At 48.7% G+C, this 15,748-nt stretch overlaps 1 protein-coding gene across 2 annotated transcripts in view; it reads right to left on the bottom strand.

Annotated features, from left to right (window-relative positions):
- The window catches only part of KANK1 (KN motif and ankyrin repeat domains 1), a 194,586-nt gene extending 180,257 nt beyond the window's left edge, over positions 1-14,329 (bottom strand). The window contains exon 1 of one of the 2 annotated variants that reach the window (XM_059411922.1): positions 14,220-14,329. The gene's annotated coding sequence lies outside the window, so the exon portion shown is untranslated. The remainder of the gene's footprint in view (positions 1-14,219) is intronic. The other variant, XM_059411923.1, reaches the window with a different exon arrangement.
- Positions 14,330-15,748: the final 1,419 nt, after the last annotated feature.

The raw sequence follows: 15,748 nt of genomic DNA, 5'->3' as shown, positions 1-15,748 counted from the left end.
TCCCTGCTTTAAACTGGGGCTAGAAAAAAAATCAGTGGGAGCAGACATTCAGCAGGAGAACGTGGTAGCATGGAGACCATTTTCTTCCCACACACATTTCCCTTTTAGAAAAAGCCACTCGTTCTTAACCTTGGCTATTTACTGTGGTGCTTCCTACACAACCCCAGCCTCCTTGGCCACAGCTGATGGGATCACAGAATGATTCCTCTTCCCAGGGAGAAAAAAGGAGGCATAGGCTAAGCCCAGTCGCAGGGAGGGAGAGAGGGCTAGAGCAGCTAGGTTAGAGACGGGAGTCAGGAGAAGCAAGGGCTGGGCTGCCATTTCCTACCACAGGTGAGCTGAAGCAGAGAAAGGTAATCTGCAGAGAAAAGCCAAAGTATGGTGCAAATGCTGGAGACAAGACACCATGAGTGCCCACAGGAATCCGTTTCCGGTCCTCACTCCCAGTAGGACTGGCTGGGCTACTGTGGTCTGGTTGGTTTCCCAAAACTCCTTGATGATGCTGGTTTGTCTAAGTCAGTTTAAATGAGTTTCACTTTTTACGCAGCCAATAAGCCTATCTGTTTTACCGTAAATCCTGAATTATTTATTTTTAAATGTTTGATCTTAATAAACTTCCAAAATGAGGAAATGGCACCAGGTGTTATAAGCAACTAATGAATCAGTGACCACATCAAAAACTAATGATGGGGGCGCCTGGGTGGCTCAGGTCATGATCTCAGGGTCTTGAGATCGAGCCCCGCTTCGGGCTCTCTGCTCAGCAGGGAGCCTGCTTCCTCCTGACTCTCTGCCTGCCTCTCTGCCTGCTTGTGATCTGTCAAATAAATAAATAAAATCTTTAAAAAAACAAAAAAACAAAATAAACAACAACAAAAACTAATGACGTATTATATGGTGGCTAACTGAACATAATGGAAAAAAAAGTACAATGAAGTAAAAATAAATGAATAAATAAATAAATAAATAAATAAATATCTGGGGCGCCTGAGTAGCTCAGTGGGTTAAAGCCTCTGCCTTCCACTCAGGTCATGATCCCAGGGTCCTGGGATAGAGCCCTGCATTGGGCTCTCTGCTCAGTGGGGAGCCTGCTTCCTCCTCTCTCTCTCTCTGCCTGCCTCTCTGCCTACTTGTGATCTCTGTCTGTCAAATAAACAAATAAATAAAATCTTTAAAAAATATATAAATCTTAAATACTTATCATGAGGAATTCTTACAAATGAAATACTCATTTCATCGGCAACTAGGTCAAAGATAGAGAACTTCATCCAGACCACAGAGCCCCTCATGTCCTTTCCTAGTCAATATACCCCTGACCTTAGCCCCCCTGCCCTATTCTTCTATTCACCAGTGATTATTTTTGCCCCTCTTTGAGCCTCATAAAAAAGAAATCATACAGGGCACTTGGGTGGCTCAGCTGGTTAAGTGACTGCCTTCGGCTCAGATCATGGTCCTGGAGTCCCAGGATCGAATCCCACATCAGGCTCCCTGCTCAGCAGGGAGTCTGCTTCTCTCTCTGACCCTCCCCCTTCTCATGTTCTCTCTCTCTGTGTGTGTCTCTCTCTCAAAGAGATAAATAAAATCTTAAAAAAAAAATTTTAAAAAAAGAAATCATACAATATGTACACTTTTGGCTTCTTTTCCTCAATATAAGATCTATAACATTACTCAATATAATGTCTCAATATTCATGTTTTTCTGTGCAGCACCACTTTGTTCTTTTTTTTTATTGCTGTGCAATATTTCATGCATAATCCTGCCACAATGTATTTACCCATTCATGTGCATTTGGACTGCTTCTCTTAGTTTCTATCATTCCATTAGGAGTGATCTTGCAAATGCTTCTAGTGCACATATACACTCATTCCTGTTGGACACATATATCCAGGAGGATAATCACTGGATCACAGGGTATGTATTTGTCCAGCTTTTTAAGTCCAAAGTGACTAACCAGTTTATACAGTTTATACTTCCACCAGCAGCTAATGAGAGCTTTTCCTATCTCCGCTAATATTTGGTTATTAGGGTTGGTTGGTTTTAATTTGAGCCATTTGAATATGTGTTGTATTTTATAGTAGTTTTAATGTGCATTTTCCTGATGACGGGTGATATGGAATACCCTTCTCCCATTTTGAAAATGAGGTTTTGTTTTTCTTGTTGATTTGTAGCTCTCCCTGACATATTCTGGACAAGCCGCTTATTGGATATATGACAAATACCTTCTACTTTGTGACCTGCCTCTCCACCCTTCATGTATGCTGCTAAATGAAAGTTCTTCCTTTTAATGAACACAAGAAAAGGCAAAACAGTGCATGTTGCTGTGAGGAAAAGACCCAACCTCTGGGTCCCCACAGTCACTGATTGAAGAAAAGCTAAGTAGTTAACGGAATGGGACCCAGCTTTTGCACAGGCCTTGGACTATGAATACAATGTCACTCTCCTCACTCCCCCAAAGCTTCAGATACAATGAATCACTGATTCAACACCCAGCAGTGTTGCCCACAGTTTATCAACAGTATTTATGCATTAATCTTAGAAACATTATTCTAGATGATGAATGGCTTGCACCACTTCAAAGACCCATGCCATGTTTCCAGCACAGCTCTGCGGAACCAGCATTCGTATGGAGACATTGCCCGAAGAGAAGTGCAGAGCACCAACTTGGGGTCCCAGGAACGCATCTCATCTCTCCCCACCCCAGTGCCTCCAGAGACTAGTACCCCAACCTCAATAACCAGGGATCCTGCATAACCACTGAGCTTCCTTGGCTGGGGCAGCAGGCAGGGCAACAGGCTTCCCAAGTGATGCAGATTTCAACAAAGCTCGGGTGAGGCACACATGCCCATGACCTGGCTGATCAGCTTCGCTTCTCTGTATGATACATCTTGTTACCCCCATGTCACGGGCCGAGACAGATGCTCTTCCTCGGGCAAAAGTGTGGAAGACCTCGCAGAGAGGAGAAGGCACTGCTCGGAGTCGGGGCTCCTGCGCCTGTCTCTGCCCTTTCGCTTGCTCCCAGGGTTCTCCGCTCCCCTGTGCGCTACCTGGGACCGTAACGCCTTCTCTACTCCTCTGGCCCTGGGCAAACAGGACACTCTTTTATGATGCTCTTTCAGGGAATTTTAGAGTCAGGACATACTGTATCTTAGACCCGCCTTCCTTTGTATTCCCCCCTACGTCCCTCCGCTGCCTTGCCTCCCCTCCGCCCCACACTCACACACCCAAGACACACTTAAACACCACCGCAGAGTAAGATTGTTTCCTTTCAGACACAAGGAGGCAGAGGAAATAGACCCCTGACAGGAAGTGCAAGGCTGGGACCGGGGAGCCCAGGCTCCTGCCCGCTGCCCTGTGTGGAATCGGATGCCTTCAGTCTGAGCAGTCCAAAAACAAAGGTAAGAAACAGGGAAGGACGTGGGGGAGAAAAAGCTGCGCTGGGCCATCGAGGGTCAAGGAGAGAAAGAGATGTTGAGGACCAAACACAGCTTCCAGGCACTCAGCACCCCGAACCAGCCTGTGGGTTGGTTCTGTGAGTAACAGCTTCAAGTCGGGACTCCAATCAGATCCACAGGGAAGCACAGTGATTTGGTCAAACGGGATGTGAGGCTAGAGGCTCATAACACTCTTTCTTTGAAAGAAAAAGTTCCCAAGAAAAAGATTCCTAAACTATAGAAATGTCGTGCCCTTAAACGGTATTTCCCCACTTGCTGGCAAAGCTGATGGACAGGAAAAAAAATGACACCCTCCCCCCCCCATTGTAGTAAAGCTCCTTTCTCTGATGGTTCTGGATTGGCTCAAAGTCCTCCAGGTCTTCTTACTCATTCCTGACTTCAGGAGGTGAGCAGCTGGCACACCCTTCCCAGCCCTTCCCAGCGAGCCGAGCCGCAGGCGGCACCCAGCCCAGCACAGTAGCACTCTGTTTCCCAGTGAGAGACACTTTCTCTGGAAGGTGTGAAAGAGCTTTATGAGCGCAAGGGATCTGACTAAAGGAAAAGCAAGTCCTTCCAATTAGGCTCTCCCAGTTCCCGTGATTATCCAAACAGTAGCCTTTTGTTTCTAGGGGCTGGCTAAAATAAGCCTAAAAACAAACAAAAAGAGACAGTTTTCTTTCTCTATGAACCTAAAAATTGATTAAAACGCTCCTGGGGGCGTCGGAGTGGCTCAGTCCGCTGAGTGTCCAACTCCTGGTTTTGGCTCAGGTCCTGATCTCGGGGCCATGGGATCGAGCCCCGCGACGGGCTCCCTGTTCAGTGTGGCTGTGCTCAGGGCTCTCCCCTCCCTCCCCCCGCTCCTTCCCCTGCTTGCTTGCTCTCTCTCTTTCTAAAATAAATAAATAAATAAATAAATAAATAAAGGGAATTTAAAAAATAATAATAATAAATAAAAGTAAAATTCTTTTAAAAAAAGGGGGGATCACCTATGGAAAGCTGTATGTCCCACCTTAACACAGGAGTCATTCCCCAGAAAGGGGGGGGCGGCGGGCGGGCCAGGAAGTTCTTCATCTTTGAGCATCTCACCTCTTCCTTTGGCTACTGCCTTTTCCCCTACTTTGGTGCTGCCCTACTCTGCATGTCTTATCTCTATTTTGTGTTGAACTTGCTGCTTTTTTTCATACTGAAGAGATCACATGGCCCCAAGAGCCATAAATAAATGGGAATTGAATATAAAAATTGAATATAAAAAAATTATTAAAAAATTGAATATAAAAATTTTCCTGACAAAACAGAGTCCACTGAACTTGGGGAGGGTACCTTATAGGATCCCCGTGCCCCCAAGTTCACACACACACACACACACACACACACACGTGCAGGAAGGGTGTATAGGGAGGAACAGCAGGGAACAAAACTGGGTTCAGACGGATGCCTGGAGGGGGAGGGGCGTGGTACAGCATGCCACATCTTGTTAAAGACAAATCTCTTTCCAACCAAAATGCTTCAACTATAGCTGATGGAAGCAGAGAACTCCTTATTACCTAAGGATCAATGAGATACCAGACCGTGAGCCCCTTGACCACTGCCACAGTTGATGGGTCGGACCTCCATGCAGATCTGGCAACTTCAGTATGTGGTGGATATAATTATGCATATTCATTCAACAAACAGTTCTGAATGCCTACGAAGTGTGACCTAGTCGTTCTTCTTCTATTTCACGACGACTCCGTAACTAGCCCCCGCTGCTGTTCCTCAGGCAGGTGCCTCCCATCCACCACGGGCCCTTCTCCGCTTTACAAACAATTCTCAGATCCCACTCCAGAGCCACAAGGACTCCCCTTCCTCCTGCCAACAAAAACATACTGGAACACAAGTTCACGTGACTTCATGAAAGGATTCGTCTTGAGTTCCCTCAACTTAAAAAATAATTTAACAATATACAAAAACTTCCATAGCAGTCAACTATTTGAATTGTATCTCCTAATTGTTACTGAAACCTCACCCAGGCTAAGAAACTTTGAGTTGCAGGAAGTAAGCTTCCATGATCTCTCTTCCAACCTCCTCTCCTTGACAGAGATCCTACAAACTGTACCCCACCCCCAACACCGCTCCCGAACTAACCCTGAAAGGGGATCCAAACAGAGAAATCTTCTGCTCCTGAGGTCAGAAGCCTGGGTTTTCTAAAGACCCTTTAGGCTATGCCACCCAGGATTTAATCTTGCCACCAACAGGCCAAACAGTACCACAAATACCTTAGAGGTGCTGAAAACAAACAGCGCCTCTCCCTTGATCAGCAACGCCCCAGTGAGATATAATGGGGAGAGAACATTTGCACCAAGTACAAAGCGGGGCTGCATTCCTAAAGAGGGATACGATCCTCAAAAAGCAACAACGGAGAAGATAAAACAGGCCCCTTAAACGGAAGCTGAGGGATGAAATTTCAAAAGGAAATAAATCAAAACAAACGGGCATATCAAATCATATTAAGTTTCATCCAAACCACTCACTGCATTTTCTTAAAAATGGCAAAAATTCCTGGCCAAATGCAGAGCATGACTTAGACAAATTCTCCTACAAAAATGTCGCAGTAAGTGCCAAAAACCAGTGGATTGACTTAAACCAGCAAAGTGCAAACAGTAAGATGACACGAGCAAAATCCCAGCTTTCAAATATACTGAAAGCCTTAATTCTCAGAACTGGTAGAAAGCATTCGTAAAGTTTTGTTAACTTTTACTAAGAGCCCATCTCTTGCCACGCATCTCCTACCAAATGAGAGGAGAAAGTCCCATGAGAACGGAATTTTACAGCATGGAGAGAGAGAAGAGCTAGACCAGTCAAAAAGCTGACATATAATCTCTAGATGAGTCTTTGAACTAGTCTAATGGTGCGTATCTTGCTATGCTCTGACATACAGTACAGCACATGTTACAGGAGCCCTTTTTGGGGTGCTCATCTTCATCATTCTGGGGAATTCAAGAACAGGTACTGACCTGCCGGCTAAAACAAGACAAAGGGCAGTGACAAGCATCAGAGCCAGTGGAACTCACACAGCACCACGGGAATATCCGTGATAGCCCGCTCCGGCCGTCTCTACCACAGCAGACCTGTGAGCGGTCCGGCCACCAGCTCCGCTCCCGGGTGTGCGTCCAACACAACTGTATACACACATCGGCCAGAACACGGGCGCAGACTGGTTTGTGACAGCCCTGTCCGTGCTGGTCCCAAGTGGGAAGCAACTCAATGCAGGTCTCTAGGAGGAGGAGTCATTGGTGGTACAGCACACCATGGGACACAACAAACCAACCACAAGAACACTCCGTAGCCACATAACACAGCACAGCCCGAAGCAAAGAGAAGCCAGACACAAAAGGATACACACACTGCGATTAAAAACCTTCACACATAGACAAAAGTGACCTAGGATACCAGAGGGTTACCCCGAGGGTGTGGCTCTGTGTGAGGGAGAAGAAATGAGCCAGAATTTGATAGACAAGTGACTCAGAGCATCACCTAAGAGGGACAATCAGCACCCCTAAAAAGGGCTACCCTTAAGCAGTTACTTCTACAGGAAAGAGCAGTTCTGTTGAGAAGGGTGGAGGAGAAAGGGAGAGGGGTTGGCAGGGGAGAGGAGAGAGAGAAAGAGGGAGTACGAATTCAGCTCGATTTCGACCTTCGCTCTAATCATTTTTTCATATTTTTCCCAAGGTCAACAGTGAACAAGTCAGAATCACCAACAAAATCTGAACAAATTCAGCCAAAAACATAGTGCAGATATCAACACATTTACATTCTTCCCTCTAATGAAGCCAAAAATTATATAAAAAGGAGTTTTATCTGCAATACATGACAATGTAAACCAACAAGAATGGAGGTTTTTGTGTGCTTCTCAGGAGATCAGATAATTATAAAAAGGGATTAGTATGTCTTCTGAGGGTTAAACTAAGCCCCACTTCTCAATTCCATTAACTAATTTAAAAAAAAAAAAAAAAGCCAACCTTCCAACAGAGCCACAGGGTTCCTGACACTGTCTGAAATATGTAACTGTTTCCAATTAACTGATTGCTTCTGTAATGAAAAAAGCATGAGCATACTTAGTTCTGATAGGTCCTTCTGGTGTATGTATCCATACACAAATATACAACTCAACAGTGTATCTGTTTGAAGATTCCTCATCAGTGAGAACGAATTCATACTTGAAACATAAAGCTCAAGGAAGAAAAAAGCAAACAGGCATCCAAAAGCCAAAGAGAAAATAACTGCTGCTTTAGGTCACCTGCTGTGCGCCTCAGGGGACATGCTCCCCAGCAATTCACACATCTAGCCAGTGGAGGGTTTTTATAAGAGCCTCTCTGTTAGGTCTCCTCTTAGTTCTGTTCTTTTCTACTAAACACACACACACACACACACACACACACACACACTCTCTCTCTCTCTCTCTCTCTCTAACAAATCTCGTTTCTTCATGGCCTTGTCAAGTACAGAATGGTTTATTTAAAATTATAAAGGTTACTGAAAAAAAGAGAATTAAAAATAACAAGATAGGGGCGCCTGTGTGGCTCAGTGCGTTAAAGCCTCTGCCTTTGGCTCAGGCCATGAGCTCAGGGTCCTGGGATCGAGCCCCACATCAGGCTCTCTGCTCAGCAGGGAATCTGCTTCTTCCTCTCTCTCTGCCTGCTTCTCTGACTACTTGTGATCTCTGTCTGTAAAATGAATAAATAAAATCTTTAAATAATAATAATAATAATAATAATAAGATAAAAATAATCTAATAAAATTGGAAGGCAGAGGGGAGAGGAAGAGAGGAAAGATGAGGCTAATACTAATTCCCTTTCTTTCTTGGCAGGAATGAATGGATACTGCCAAATTTGTTAAAATCAAGGGTACATGATGGCAGCTGGTTGCAAATCTGCTGACAGTCTTCCCACTGAGTGGCAGGTCCATGTCCCCTGTCCCTGAGTCTGAGCAGGCTTTGTGATGGACCCAATCAATAGAGACTGGTGAAAGGAAAGTCATATTTATAACCTCTGAGACTAGGTCATAAAAGGCCACAAAGCTTCTAACTGGTTCTCTTGAGGCACTCTAGCTCAAGTGAATTGTATCTGTCCATCTGGAGACTATTTGGGGATGAGATTAACATTTTAATCAGTGAACTCTGGGTTCTTAAAATACATATTTTTCTATGAAAATACATACATCCTATTTGTTCTGTTTGTCTAGAAAACCCTGATTAATACATGAGGGAAGCTGGTGGCCATGTGAGTAGTCCAACTACCTAGGACCATCAGGCTGAAGCTGCCATGTGTAGTAGATTCTCTGGGCAGCGATCAACACTGAGCCAGCCCTCCAGCCATCCCTGCCACGGAATGGGACACGGCAGCAAAGCCTTCTAGGACCTTCCAGACCACCCTGTTCACCAGGGGCGTGCTACACAGAGACCTCACCACCACAAGGAGAAGCAGCCAAGCCCTGCCTGAATCCCCGACCCACAGAATCCAAAATACCATGAAACACCTGTTCAAGCCACTGAAGTCTGAGGTCATTTGCTCAATGACAACCGCCAAAAGAATTAAAAATGGAAAGAGTTAACAGTAAGACCCGATAAGAGACTGTAGCTGAACAGGGATCAGAAAGGAGCCCTTTAAATGCTTCTTTGTTTAAATGCTTCTTTGTTGTTTGCATTATTCTGTGTCCAAATACTATCTCAGAAATTTAAACAATTAAAAATTAAAGAAACAACAGTAAATGTGTTTGGCATTTATGGTGTACCAAGTAGTCTTCTAAGTGCTCTCTATGGTTTGGGTTTTCGTTTAAAGATTTATTTATTTGAGAGTGAGCAAGCAAGTGTACAGGAATGGAGGGGCAGAGGGAGAGGAAGAGAATTTCCAGCAGACCGAGCTCGGAGCCGGACGCAGGGCTGGATCCCAGCACCCCAAGAGCGTGACCTCACCCAAAATCAAGTGCTGGACACTCCAAATTCAAGAGCTGGAGGCATGCCTGCCCCCCTCTATCATTTCAACTCACTTAATTCTCAGGTGACTCCATGAGGGGAGTGCTTTATTATCTCCTTTTTATAAATCAGAAACAGAATCACAGAGAGGTTCAGTAACTTTGGCAAAGATCACACAGCAAGCAGAACAACCTATATTCAAATCAGTCAGTCCGGGTCCAGAGCTACAGTATTTCCACACAGATCATCGGGCTGCCTCAGCAGCGAGAAGTCACTGGACAGAGAGCATGATCTCAAGCTGCCACTCCCCTGAGTCTCCAAGAGCGTGACCGACCAAATATTACATCCTGCTTTACCAGACTGCCTCACTGCTTCTAAAGCTGGGCCCTAAAATGCAATGCCCTTTGCTCTAACCCCTACCACATAATTTTTCAAGGCCCAGTCTCCTTCAATATCACACAAACCTCTCAACATTATATTTTTCACCCCTTACATTTCCAGAGTGAGCCATTACTAGCAGATACTTCCATCCTTTTGCATCCTACCACAATTCTGTATCTTTCTACCTCCCCGCTTGCCATGAACTCTGCCAGGGTCTAAGTCTCTGAATTGCCCCCACCAAGCCATGTGTAAAATAGAAACATCATTATTATTTACTAAAGGCAAACTGCTACTGGCTTATTCTACATGCCAGGTGGTGAAGCAGCCTTTAACTCAGGCAGAGTTTTGCTGCATTTTGAGAGGAAAGAGTGCGTTTAGAGCCAGAGCTAGGCAAAGCAGCAGTCCGCTACATGGTCACCTTTGGCAAGTGTTCGTGATCAAACCCCAGGATGCTGACTTGAAAGTAAAAAAGTTTTTGCCCTAAAAGCTCTAATTACTTTTTCTGCCTTTATAGTAGTTCACCGATTTTCCCTCTATTCCAGAGAAAGAAGACAAAGACCAGCATCATTTCCACTGTCCAGGATGGCCTGTGCACGGTTCAGCTCTCTTCTTGAGATAACTCAGTGGTGTCTTCTTCGGAGAAATCTACTCCCTTGCCAATTTCTAAGGATCCCCTAGAGCTCAGCTCAAATCTTACTTTTCAGGGAAGCCCATTCTAACCATTCAGGCAAGAAAGACCACTCTGGATTCAGAACTCAGAGAAATACTCAATATCTGGAAAATGAACGAAACACTCCTTTGTTACATGTAAGGAATCTGCCTAGCTGGTGTTCTTAATTTTTCATACATAATTTCCGGACAACCAGCAGCTTAATGGTGTGATTCCTCTGGTACTCCTGAAAAGTCCCAGCTTAGTACCGTGGCAAAAAGCATCACATAAAGAAAAATCATAGGTGACTGGCAAATGAAATTACAACAGTCCCATTTACACTACTTAAAAAGCAGGTATCGGGGTCAACTTCACCGTTACTTTGAAAGCAATTTAAACCATTAGGCAGATGCCTTTTTGTGGGTAACATATTAGCAATTTATAGGTTACTTTAATTCTATACTAGATTCAAGGACAGCTGAGGTCTGCCGGTGGTACTTTAACAACAGGACCAGAGCCATAAAAAACAAAGACTCTAGTTTATGAAATGATCCCCAAAGGGGGGGGGGGGGATATATGCACAAAGATGGTTTCTTTAGCAATAAATACCAGTTCAAGTCCAAAAAAAGTAATACTCATTTCTAATGCTGGGGGCACTATTAAATGGAAGCCTGCCCATGGGATTGTGGATGTGTGCAGGAATTAGAAAGTTACGGAGATTGAAACAATATTAAGACAAACAAAATACCAAATTCACTATCAGGATATCATACAAACAGAAGCCGCCATGGAAAACACTAGAAGTGCACACAACTAGAAAAATCCATCTGCTAGACTGGGACACATACGGGTCACCCTTCGCCCATTTGTGAAACTCTGTAGATTTATCGTTCTTCCAGTTTAACACAGGACAGAACTCTCACATGCTGCTAGTAGAGTATTGACCAAACGACCGCTTGGAAATCTGTTTGGCACAGTCTTCCAAACTGAACAGTCTAGAACTCACAGTGCCGCTTCTGAGAACAGACCCTAAACAAATGTGCACAGTTGTATCAAGAAGTGTGCTAGAATGTTCACAGCCACACTGCTGGCCATGGATAAAACGTGGAAACCATGTAGATGCCCATCAACCCTAGAATGGATAAATTACTCGGGGGCACAGTCACACAATGGAATATTGGACAGCAAAGATAATGACTGGATCAGAGCCACACGCGACATGGCTGTATCTCACCAGCGTGATTTTGACAGAAAGAAGCCAGATTGAAAAACACACAAACAACATGTACTAGAGGATACCCTGCCCACAGAGCCTGAGAACATCCAAAACTGATCTATGGGTTGGGACACTGGTTACTGTGGGATGAAAAAGGAATAGGAAAAGAGCAGAGGGGTCTTCTGCAGTCTGGCAACCTCCTGTGCCTTGATCTCAATGCAAGTTACAAGTTTATGTTCACTGTGAAAATGCGTCATATTAGACATTTACGACTGGTAGGTGTTATATAGTTTAACAATTACTTAAAAACAAGACAAAACAAAACAATAGAGATTATAAGCGAAGTCACCTATGCAACAGAGGCATAAAATGTCCCGAAACATTCGAAACCAACCTAGCTTCTTTGACTGCAGGGCAGAAGTATGGAGGTGGCTGTCATTTGGGCGGCTGCAACTCTAAAATGAGACTTTTACAACATGCACAAATAGTCCAGCAAATGCCTGAGTGACGTGTCTGTAATTTTTCCCTGAGATTCCCCCTTGCTGCTTCTGAACCCTCATACCCTACAGGCCTCCCCTCCCACCTGCACAGCCCCTGTCAGCCCTTCACCTACCTCCTCCTCCATTCCTTGAATTTACTCCAGCTACACCCCCTGGCCACCCTCCTTCTCCTCCCGTGACGAGGGGACTAAGGCAAGAGCACATCAGCTCGTGGTACTATGAGTGAGCAAATACTGACTCTCACAAAATGAACCTAGGTCTTGACTGTATCGATTCCAGGGGCCATCTGCCTGTGGTTTATTTCTTTGGGGGCCAGTTTGGATGATTTAAAACAAAACTATTTTTTAAACATTGCTCCTTTTCTGCTCTATCATCTCCACCCCCCCTCCCTGAAACACATACACACACACACACACACACACACACACACAAAACAGAACTCACTTTTGCTGGAACTTCAACTAGAAGTGTTCATGCACTTGACAAAGTGCCCCCAAAGCACCCTTGTGCCCCCCAGGGGATAAAATGCATCCCTCCTGTGATTGTGTTTGAAGGAGGCCATCATTCCCTCACGGGGCAAATTCTCCTGCATCCTTAGACACTAATCTCACCTGAGACAGCCCCCACTTATTCTTCAACTGCCTCATCAGCAGCACCTTCCCCCAAATCCATTAACTGAAGAAAGTCTGAAGTTAATAATCTCTCCGTGTCTAATTCTATCTCTATCTTGGGAAAACCTCCTTAAAATGAAGGAGGAAGGCTGGGCGAGGTTGAAATGAGGAGACTGTTCATGGGGACGGGGGTTCTTTTGGGGGTGATAAAAATGTCCCGGAACTAGTCGTGATAACGGTGTAACTTAGTGAATATATGAAAATCCATGGAACTGAGCAGTTTACAAGGGTATATTGATGGCATGTTTATCGTATCTCAATTTTAAAAATAAACACAACGTGAGAGTGCCCCACTCCTCAGCAGAGAAAGCTGGATGAAACGAACATTGGTCGATGAACTAAGCATCTCCTAAAAATCAAGCTGACTAAATCCACGAACTAAAAAAGAGGAAGGGGGTTCTGATTTCCATCCAACTCAGAGATGCGTGGAATTAAGTTGGGACCAGAAACTGCACAACTACACAATTACACTGGATGATTACCCTTCCTTGTTAGTCTCAGGGCTGTCGTGCTGATGTATTTCATTAATTAATACGACGAGACGAACCCCGCAGACATGAGGTGCAGACAGCGAGCACTGGGGGACGCCACAGACTGATCGGAACGCGAACTCGGCCGAAGCCCTCACCCGTCACCCCGGTGCAGAGCCGCTCCCGCCGACCCGCAGGACCCCGAGAGAAGCTGCCTCCGAAAGTTCCCCGGGGACCCAGGTGGAGGGGGCAGAGTGAGCAGGGGGCGGTGGCAGGCTTGAAACGGAGCGCAGGATTCCGTAGGTTTCTGCCCGAGTGGCCCCGCGGAGGGGACGTCGGGGACCAAGTCCGCTCAAGGGCGCTCGCACCCTCCGCCGACCTGACGCCGCGGACCGCCCAGAAGCCGACCGCGCCGTAGCCCGGGTCGCGTCCCGGAGGCCCCGACTCCCCCGCCCTTCCCCCACCCCACCCCCCCGACCCCTCTGACCCCAGCCGGCCGGAGCCATGTCGGAGTCGGCGGAGGGCGACCGAGGCCACCTGGCGCTCTGGGACACAGAGATAAAGAGGTCGACCGCCAGTCCCCCTGCGGAGCGGAGCCGAGAACTTCAGCCGGCGCCGCCTCGGGGAGGGTCGGGCACCCCGTCCCGGGCTAGTTCAGGGCCCGGGGGACCCTCGCGCGGCGCGCCCGCCACCCTCCCGTCCCCAGCCCGGACTTTCCCGCGGCCGCAGCGCGCGCCAAGCAACCTCTCTCGGACCCGTCCCTAGGCCCGCCCCGAGGCGGCCGGGGGAGGCAGGGCGAGCGCGAGCCCGCGGGGCTGCCCTCCGCCACCGCCACGGCCGCCGAGCGCCCCCGGCGCGCGCCAGGTTGGCCGGCCCGCGCCAGGGGGTCGGGGTCCGGGCGCCCCGCGCCCACCCCGCGCGGCACAGGGCGCGGCGCAGCCCCGGCTCACTCACCTCCGGGCGCGCTCCCCAACCTGCGGCGCCCGCCCGGCCGCGGCTCCCGGACCTCGGCGGAGGGGGCGGGGCGGAGAGGGCGGAGCCGGCCCCGCGTGCGAGCGCCAGAATTAAACCCCGAAACGGACTGCGGCGCTCCGGGCCCTGCCGCCGCCGCAGGGCCACCGAGTCCGGGGAGGCGGGCGAGCTTCGGCCACGGCGCGGGAAACGACCGTGGCGGCGCCCCGAGGCCGGGCGGGAGGGCTCCCCAGGCGGCTCGGGACACCTCCGGGAACCCCGGCTTTGCGCCGCGCCTCTTTGTACCCCGGGACCCGGCCGGCGGGCTAGCCCCAGTGCGCCTGCGCGCCGCTCCGACTCCACCAGGCCCACGAGGCACCTTCGCGCACCTCCGCCTCACCCCGCCCGCCGGCCCCTGCCCCGAGCGCCGCGATCCGAGCGGCGCCCTCCGCCCGGCGCGCCCCTGCCGCCCACGGGTGCCTGCCTCTGCCCGCAGGGAGCGAAAAAGTCCGCCCCACCCCGGGGAAACCTGAGTCTGTTCCCACCTCTCGTCCCCGCCCGGGAGGGATCACGGCTAATACCCGCCGCCAGCGCCTCTTCACTGCCCCCTCCCAGCCCTCCGCCCAGAAGCTGCGCGCGTGGGGTGGTTTCCCGGCCCCAGGGGAGCGCGCAGGGCTCGGCTTTCCTGCAGGTGCCGGAGCCGGACGCGCCCGGGGGCGGCCGCGAACCTCCCGTCGCCTTTCCCCGGGCCGGCTCGCGGGGTGGGGCCGGGACGGAGCCCTCGGTGGAGAGGGGGGGACACGAGCGTGTGCAGATGCGAGCCTGTGCTCGGCGGACTCCGGGGAAGGCGCAGCGCCCGCCTGGGGAGCGGAGAGCCGACGAGGAAGCCAGACACGCTCCGCTCAGAGCCGTCGCAGCTGGGGGCGAGCCCAGGCGCCGAGACTCAGAGACTGTGGCTTGGGTCTTCTTTGCAATGAGAATAAAGCGGACGGGAGGGCCAGCTTTATAAAACCAAGAAGGGCCAAAAGCAAAACCCCATTAACGCCAGTGTCCCGTCACTGGTTTTCTGGAGGGGGCTGGGGCCCTGCTCCTGAGCTCTCCCGCGGAGAACACACCCAGCGGCGCTGCACCCTTGTCCCCGTATTTTTGCAAGTAGGCTACAGGGAAGAGTCATCAAACCCCAAAAAGCAAAATGCTGGCCTTTGGGGCAGAGGGACTGCACGATCCGTGTTCTCTATGTGTTCAGGCAAAGCACACCTGCTAATTCCTGAAGCGGATGGCTCTGAAATGTTAAAAGGACGGGCAGACAGCGGCTCAAAAATAACGTGGGGCAAGGAAAGTCCATCCGCCCCTTTGCAGCCCCTATGGGGGCGGGGGCAGAGAGCAACCCTCCTTCCTTCCCGGCCTCGCTTTCTTCATTGGTAGAATAAGGGTTATGGGTTCCGTAGATCTTCTCTACCCTCTCTCTGTCTAACGTCTACCATTTATGAAAACAATCTTTATCCCCCGGGGTGATAGGGAGTAAGAGGGAG

This window comes from Mustela nigripes, chromosome 9 (genome assembly GCF_022355385.1).
Source record: "Mustela nigripes isolate SB6536 chromosome 9, MUSNIG.SB6536, whole genome shotgun sequence".
In the NCBI taxonomy this organism is placed as follows: domain Eukaryota; kingdom Metazoa; phylum Chordata; class Mammalia; order Carnivora; family Mustelidae; genus Mustela; species Mustela nigripes.
Note: the sequence above shows the minus strand (reverse complement) of the source record. Positions and strands in the feature narration are given on the sequence as shown.